Below are 8,565 nucleotides of genomic sequence, written 5' to 3'. Positions count from 1 at the left end.
TTAAGCCGGTTTATGGATATCCAACTGTTAGTGAAAAATAAAGGGATAACCCAAGGAGAAACCGGGGGGAAAAAAAATCATCACTGAGCAAAAACTTTGATTATAAAGTGAGGACAATACTCCGAAATGGCAGCAAAGTTAATTAACAATGCATGTATGAGAACAAGAATATGAAGCCTTATGGTCTTTAGATCTATTTATTTAAACACTGACGTGTCGATAGATTAAGTGATTTCTGGAGTTAATCGGTTAAGGTGTGGGCCTTGATTTTAGCCCGTTTATTCTAATATACTTTAAATAATTTTAGGTCAGCTTGCAGCCCATCCCTTGGAAGTTTTGCTTGCAGCCCCTGCTTGAACCACTCATTTAGCAGACTTTTTATCCAAAGTGACGAAAAGAATTATACGTTTAAAGGAATAGTTCAACCAAAAATGAAAAGTAATTTTTCTGTCATAACCTTTTTTCTGTGGAAAACAAAGTAAATTTTTGAATACAAAAATTGCTGGCCACTCTTTTCCATATGGGCTTCCAAGCACCAAATAAAAAAAACACCATAAAAGTGCTAGTCTATATGACTTGTGCACCAAAAAAAATTTGTAGATTAGAACAAGTTGGTCTACAGGAAGATTTTCTCACCACGATTAACACTGAGCCTTAGTAAAACTTCATGCTCAGCTAGTAGCCTTTCTGATGGACTGAGTAAAACAGACACTTATAATAGGATATTAAACTTTAACTACCCCGTATTCATTCCAATCATCTGGGAAAGAAATGGTCAAAATTTCATGCCCACAAATTCTTATCACATCAGAAAGGTGGAATTGATTAATCCTTTTGTTAAAAGGCTATCTATGGCACACACTAAAAAGTTATCTAAGTCCCTCTTTCACTTTGGATTTCCTCTATCTCTTGATCTTTAGCTCTCTCTCTTTTTGACTCTATGCCATACGTCTTCATTTGATAGGCTTCAGTTCATGCCAGGCTGAATTTTTACATGAGTATTGAACAGAATCGGAGTTGTGGAATTGCAGGATGTGGCAGCCAAAAATGACTCGGTTAGAAGTGCATCTTGACTTTCGTGACTTATCAACACTATGTATGTGCATAACACGTTGTTTAAGTTTGTTTCTAACCCAAAGTATAAACATTCTTTATAAAAACCCTATACAAAAAAAAAAAAAATAAATAAATAAAATAAAAAAAAATAAAACAATTTAAATTGCTACATTATTGTTACAGTGCAGTTTGATTACATTGCTTTGTATTCGTACAATGAAGTATTCCATTAAATGAATGCATCACTTTGTGTGATCTTTTGGATCCTCAAGGTCCAAAAAAGGACTCATTGTATGGGCTCCTATCTCTCCCCATGTTATCTCTCCCATGTTTATTTTGCTAACAGTGTAGTTATCAAATGTTTCCCCACTTATGGATCTTCCCACTTCATGACTCTGGCCCTGCAACTGGCAGAGCGAGAGGGGAAAAAGCTGTCGTAATCAGTGTGGATGAAATTGAATCTCATTTTCGAGGAACTCCCAGGCACCTGATGTTTTGATGAGACGAGCAGTTGTCACTGTGAGGGCCAGGGTCCGGGCAGCAAGAAGAGATCTCTTCTCTTAACTAACCTGCATCTTGACAAGGCAATCAAGAGGCACAGGAGAGTAATTAAATGATAAGTTCATATTTGAGGGACAATCGAGTGGTGCAGGCTCTCTTGTCACGGCTCCTGGCCATCGTGATGAATACTCTTATTAGCAGCCGCGCTGCTCCCTGTCACAGCGGCTAGACCTGTCGGCAGGCCCTGTGACAGAGCCCCTCGGCACCCCTGCTGAGATGGCTGCAGATATCCCTCTGTAAGGACACCTGGAGGTACATAATGGAGGACAGTGACACACGCATAGGGCTAAAATGTGGACGTGAAAGTCAACATGTGGGGATGGAGATAAGTCATTAACAGGAAGCTTTAGGGAACGTTGAATATTGGAGTCTAAACAGGTAACACCTGAAGAGCTTAAAGGGATAGCGCACCCAAAAATTTAAATTCTATAATTTACTCCCCCTATGATATTCCAAACCCAACCGACTTGATTTCTTTCATAGAACACAAAAGGATTTTTTTTAAAGGCTTCACTTTTGTAATATAGACCATTTCAAGCAAGTAAACAATAACAAAGAATTTGAATGTAATTTTTCTTGCAGCACTTGCGGTATCATTAACGGATCCTTTAAGGCTCTGAGTTAACATATTTTCCTCAAATAACATCAATCATTTACCTGAAGTGATTTATCCAGACGTGTTGTTGATACTGACTGTCTACGCGAGAGAGACAATGAAATTGTATCGTAGTTTAGATGCTCATAATTATTTCCTCAGCGGAGAGCTCAGGAATGATCACTCCTGTTATAACAAAGTCTTTTTGGACATCTTTGGAACACTCTCTGTCAGCTATTTTCTATGTAAACAAGCAGCATTCAAATGCAGCTCCTATCTACTTGAATGGGCAAAGACCAAAATCCCCAAAACGGTTGGTTTATATTACTATCAAAGAACATATTTCAAATGAGCATTAAAATCTGACAACACTGGTCATAAACTGTGCTTGTTTATCTCAGATTAGTTTTCCCGGCTTGTATAGCTAATGTGCATTCACGTTCTCGAGTTGATTGACGGATGATGTCTATATCTAAAAGGTGATTGGCTCTTTTACCTGTAAGGCGGGACTTCCTTTCTACATCCATTGACCACTGGACGTTCCATTTTCTCCCATTCATTTTAGAAGTGACACTTCTCTGCTAAATTGTCTCTGGTTATAATCAATGAAGCCATTCAATTAAGCTGTCTGCACGACCCACGGACAAGGTAAGGATTTCTTTTTTTTATTTTCTTTTTTTTTATGATTAAAATACTTTTCTTGTCTCTTTCTTTTGGATAAAAGTACTGTAATCAGTACGATGCACTATATTCCAAGAGTTCTGAAGTGACACTATCGCTTTGTGTGATTAGCAGACTACTATTCAAGTCATTATTCACTGTATGCAGTGCCAAAATCATATTTGGTGACTATGGCACAAGTTGGAAATCAATAACACCAAACCTCATTGGTTCTTGGGAGTATTTATACTTGGTCACTTCATAAGTTTGGTTTGCTATCCAATCATAAAAAGACCAAGAGTAAATGCCCTCCAAGAGGGATTCGAGACAGATATAAATCCTACATTGTGAGGTGGTTTGAGATGCATTCCATTCAGAACTCAGTCAAGTGTAAATGCGCCTGACTGTTCAAGCCACATGTAAACTTTACTCCGCCCAAATAGTTATACGTCAGTATAGGGAAAATGTGAAACGTAACAGCTGTTTTCATAGGGCATGTGTTGCGTGATAAATAATACCAAATTATGGACATATCTTGACTACAACAAGCCACGAAGGGGAAAAATACACTGCGTTCACACAGACACACATGCAAACTGGACATAGTCACTTAGAATCAAATAATAAATCACATCTTTTAAATTCGCTCGGCATTAGCATAGTCACAGAAGTGAACTCTGCTTTATTTGCATATAGTGCTGGAACTGAAGATAGGATTTATATCCATTTGGCCAAGACACATTTATGTGGCCAGGTGTAAATGGTATGTGCTTATTTACTCTTACTTTTCATTGTATGGCAAAAAAAGCTGTGTGAAGACTTCCTTTGTGCTCCACTAAAGAAAGATTGTCATACGGTTCTGAAGCGACATAAGGTTGGGTAAATAGTGACAGAACTTTCATTTTTGTATGAACTATTCATTTAAAGAAGAAAAAGATGAGGTGTAGTTGAAGAAAAAGCACAGCTGACTGTTTTGATGCTCTGTAATTGAATGAGGAAGCTATTTCACTGAGACATTGTGTTTGTTTGGATGTGTCTCACTGATCTCAAGTGCATCCTCCGGTTCAATCATGAGGTGGGAGGAAACAACAAGAGCCATGTGCGGTATTTATACACCACGACACACTTCTTTCAATGCTTTACATCTTTATTCAGCTTAAACATTTGGGTCACCGCTAGGTGTGAAACAAGCATCTCTTGTGCTCGGGTTGTGGATGCGTTCTGATAGCAGTGATCAGAGCCCTCCATCTGCATTGTCCCACTTGCTGTAATCCTACGTTGTGTGCCACTGGCTCGGCAGTGTGATCCTCTCCCCATTGTGTCGGTGGTATAAAGCATTCTCTGTTGTCTCGCCAACTTCCTCTCTCAAACACAGCTTGTGTTTTCAATGCTTGCATCCCCCCTGCAAAGGAAAATAAACCTGGGCCCTTTGACTAGATCTATAATGGTGATGTGTGAATACAGTATAAAGGGTGTGTGTGTGTGTGTGTGTGTGTGTGTGTGTGTGTGTAAAAGAGGGAGGGTGTGAGAGACTTTAGTCTTAAGTAAGCATTTGTAAGCGATATCTTCAGCCAAAGAAAACCCATGGGTAAGAACATGTAGATGTGAGTCACTGCAATGATTGCATTTCAATATATTGTATGTACTTTTCCCTTTTAAACTGACTTCGTCGGCACTCATGGCCACGTTTGGGTTTAGGGATGAGTATAAAGAAATAATGAACTAATAATATGGTAATATTGAGAGCCTGCGATGGCAAAGGCCCCATAAGTCCTACGGCAAAGCACAGGGTAATAAAGTATGCTCCACTTCAGATTTCATGTTAATAAATCTGAACTCCAGAGAGTCTGCTTAAATTGCACCTTTATATAACTTCTAGGAAAAGGTCACACTTTCTTTCTTTTTTTTTTTTTTTTTAAGGGAATTTAAAGATCAAAATGGCTTCAGTCAGTGTTTCCATATTATACACCTCCATCTTGCTCAAACCCTAAAGCAGCATGAGGTGATATTTTTTATTAATTTGTGCACAATGTGAACATATCCAACTGCATAATTGTTCTCCAGGCTGGGCTGTATCCAGACCTTCATAAAAACATGAATGTCACATTTTCCATCTCACCCTTTGTTCTTTTAGTTTAACAGTGTGTCTCAAAAATTAGCTAATCATTGCATAGTTGCCTTATTAAGCGCTATACATGGAGATGGAAATTGTGGATCTCCAAGTAATTAGAGGGGAAAAACTGCAGTTAATGTGTGTTGGCTCTTTTTGTGCCCAGTGGAGGTTGGATGTATGTAAACCTTTCAGCGGGGATTGAGATATACACAGGTTTGCACTTACTGAGTAATTCCACTTAGAGCAACAGTGGCAAGAAAAAATAAATAAAATAAACGTTTTGTTCCAGTCTACACTGACCAATATTAGTAACACATGGAAATTATCTCTCAAGAAGAAGAGCTGAGATGACACTTAATAATTCTAATAATTTGAATAAAAGGACAATAAATATTCAGTCATGACGTCTCTGTATATCTGGGTGTTTCTTCTGGCAATTTAATGTCCTCATATATATATATATATATAACACACACATCATACATCATGGTGGCGCCGCGGATGGCCGCCTCGGTGTGGAGCGCTCCTATTGTTTTGTTTCTTTTTGTTTAGTAATCTTTTTCCAGTTAGTTTTACCAGAGACGAACTGCTGAACATTCGACAGCTTATACCAGACAGTCTTTTCCCGGTTTTTGAATATTCCGATATTTTGCTAGACATTTTAGTTGGAGGTGCGGCTTTGTTGTTCAAGAGACGCAGGCGAGGAAGACGAGCCGGTGCGCTGGTCAAACTCCATCGGCGGGGCTTTCGAACAACGCTGCTGAGCATTCATTTTGCGAATCTCCGCTCTCTTCCTAACAAAACGGACGAACTACATCTCAACAAACAACTACAACAAACAAGGACTTTTAAACCTCTGCTGCCTTGTGCTTCACAGAAACCTGGCTGAGTGAAGCCATTCCGGACAGCGCGTTACATCTGCCAGGCTTCCAGCTGTTCATAGCGGATCGCATTGCGGAGTTAACGGGGAAAACGAGAGGCGGTGGAACAAGATTTTACATCAGTGAAAGTTGGTGTACAGATGTAACAACGTTAAAGAGGATGTGCTGTCCTAATTTGGAAGTGCTCTTTATTAACTGTAAGCCTTTCTACATACCGTGGGAGTTTTCCTCGTTTATTCTGGTGAGTGTGTATATCACGCCAAACACATGTGGTGGACCAACAACTGGCTGACGACCTGAATGTGTTCTACTGCAGATTTGAAAGGCCCAATCTCACACCCCACACCCACTCTGACCTTCACTTCACACAAACACCAACACCTCCTGCAACCCCCTCCTCCCCCCTCCTGCTACTCAACCTGCACTTAATATCTGTGAAGATGATGTGAGCCGTGTCTTTCGGAAACATAAGACGAGGAAAGCTTCAGGCCCAGATGGCATCTCACCAGCGTGTCTTCGATCCTGTGCTAACCAGCTGGCCCCCATCTTCACAAAGATCTATAATAGATCACTGGAGCAGTGTGAAGTCCCATGCTGCTTCAAACGCTCAGTCATTATTCCTGTCCCAAAGAAACCAAAATTCACAGGACTTAATGACTACAGACCTGTTGCCCTGACGTCTGTGGTCATGAAATCATTTGAGAGACTGGTGTTGGCCCACCTGAAGAACATCACTGGACCCTTTCTAGATCCTCTTCAAGTTGCTTATCGAGTAAACAGGTCTGTGGATCATGCAGTCAACATGGGATTGCATCATATCCTGCAACATCTGGACAGACAAGGGACATATACAAGGATCCTTTTTGTGGACTTCAGTTCGGCTTTCAACACCATCATCCCAGCTATACTCCAGAATAAATTACACCAACTCTCTGTTCCCATGTCTATCTGTCAATGGATTACCAGCTTTCTGACGGACAGGCAGCAGCTTGTGAAACAAGGGAAACTCACTTCCTGCACCTGTACAATCAGCACTGGTGCACCCCAGGGATGTGTGCTCTCCCCACTACTCTTCTCCCTCTACAATGACTGCATCGCCAAGGACCCCTCTGTCAAGCTGCTGAAGTTTGCAGATGACACCACTGTCATCGGCCTCATCCGAGATGACGATGAGTCTGCATTTAGAAGGGAGGTTGAACAGCTGGCTGTCTGGTGCATTCAAAACAACCTTGAGCTGAACACGCTCAAAACGGTTGGAGATGATTGTGGACTTTAGGAGGAACACCCCTACACTGACCCCCCTCACCATTCTAAACAGCACTGTGGCAGCAGTGGAGTCATTCAGTTTCCTGGGCACTACCATCTCACAGGACCTGAAGTGGGAGACACACATTTTCACCATTGTGAAAAAGGCCCAGCAGAGGTTGTACTTCCTTCGCCAGCTGAGGAAGTTCAACCTGCCACAGGCACTGCTGATACAGTTCTACTCAGTGGTCATTGAGTCTGTCCTCTGCACTTCAATAACTGTCTGGTTTGGTTCAGCAATGAAATCAGACATCAGAAGACTACAAAGGACAATTTGGATTGCTGAGAGGATTATTGGTTGCCCCCTGCCCCCCTTCAAGAACTATACACTTCCAGAGTGAGCAAAAAGGCTGGAAAAATCACTCTGGACTCCACTCACCCTGCCCATTACCTTTTTGAACTGTTTCAGAGCTCTGAGCACCAGAACCGTCAGGCACAGGAACAGTTTTTTTCCCTCAGGCTATCCATCTCATGAACAGTTAAATTGCCCCATTGAGCAATAACTATGTGCAATACACAGTTTAGTCTTTTTTTTATACTTATCCAACACATCCAACCTCCTCTGCCATTTCACTCCTCTGGAAAAAAGCAACATAAAACAAACTGTACATAACAGATAACAGATTTGTATTAGATTGCACAACATATGTGTATGTATGTATGTATGTATGTGTGTGTCTGTACGTTTGTGTATAATTAGTTTTATTTTTATTTTTTATTATTATTTGTGTCTTGCTGCTGTTTTTGTATTGTTTTTGTATTGTTGTACACTGGAAGCTCCTGACACCAAGACAAATTCCTTGTATGTGTAAGCATACTTGGCAATAAATCTGATTCTGATTTCTGTTACTTTACATATGCCTTTTATGTACAGGTTTTACTGTTTTGGCCTTGTCCCAGACCCACACTTTCAATATTAAACTATGAAAATCCCATTAATCAAAAAAAAAAAAAAAAAAAAAAAAAATACAACAACTGTTTGGTGTGGTCATTTCCACCACACCAAACAATTTTGCCCCTAAAAATGTATGTATTTATTTATTTATTTTATTTTTTTGTTCTTTCTTCAAAAGTTAGTGGAATTGTTATTTAATTTAACAACAGTGTCAGTGAAGAGCAAACAAAGAAAACAACAATGTAAATATTACTTGTGAGCAGAATATTTTTACTGGGTGTCATTTTGCAGTCAAGTTGTAATTTTGCAAAGTTATGGAAAAAGTGTGAAAATATAACACAATAGAATAAAGAATTTGGAATGTGGTGGAAATCACACTTTGGTGGTAACTTCCATGACTTGCAGAAAAAATTGACAAAAATGACAAATCTACTGTGATACATTTATATACACTGTGTGTTTTCTTCAACTTTGTTTTACCAAGACTTCATTTTTTAGT

Source organism: Myxocyprinus asiaticus, chromosome 1 (genome assembly GCF_019703515.2).
Source record: "Myxocyprinus asiaticus isolate MX2 ecotype Aquarium Trade chromosome 1, UBuf_Myxa_2, whole genome shotgun sequence".
NCBI lineage: Eukaryota > Metazoa > Chordata > Actinopteri > Cypriniformes > Catostomidae > Myxocyprinus > Myxocyprinus asiaticus.
Note: the sequence above shows the minus strand (reverse complement) of the source record.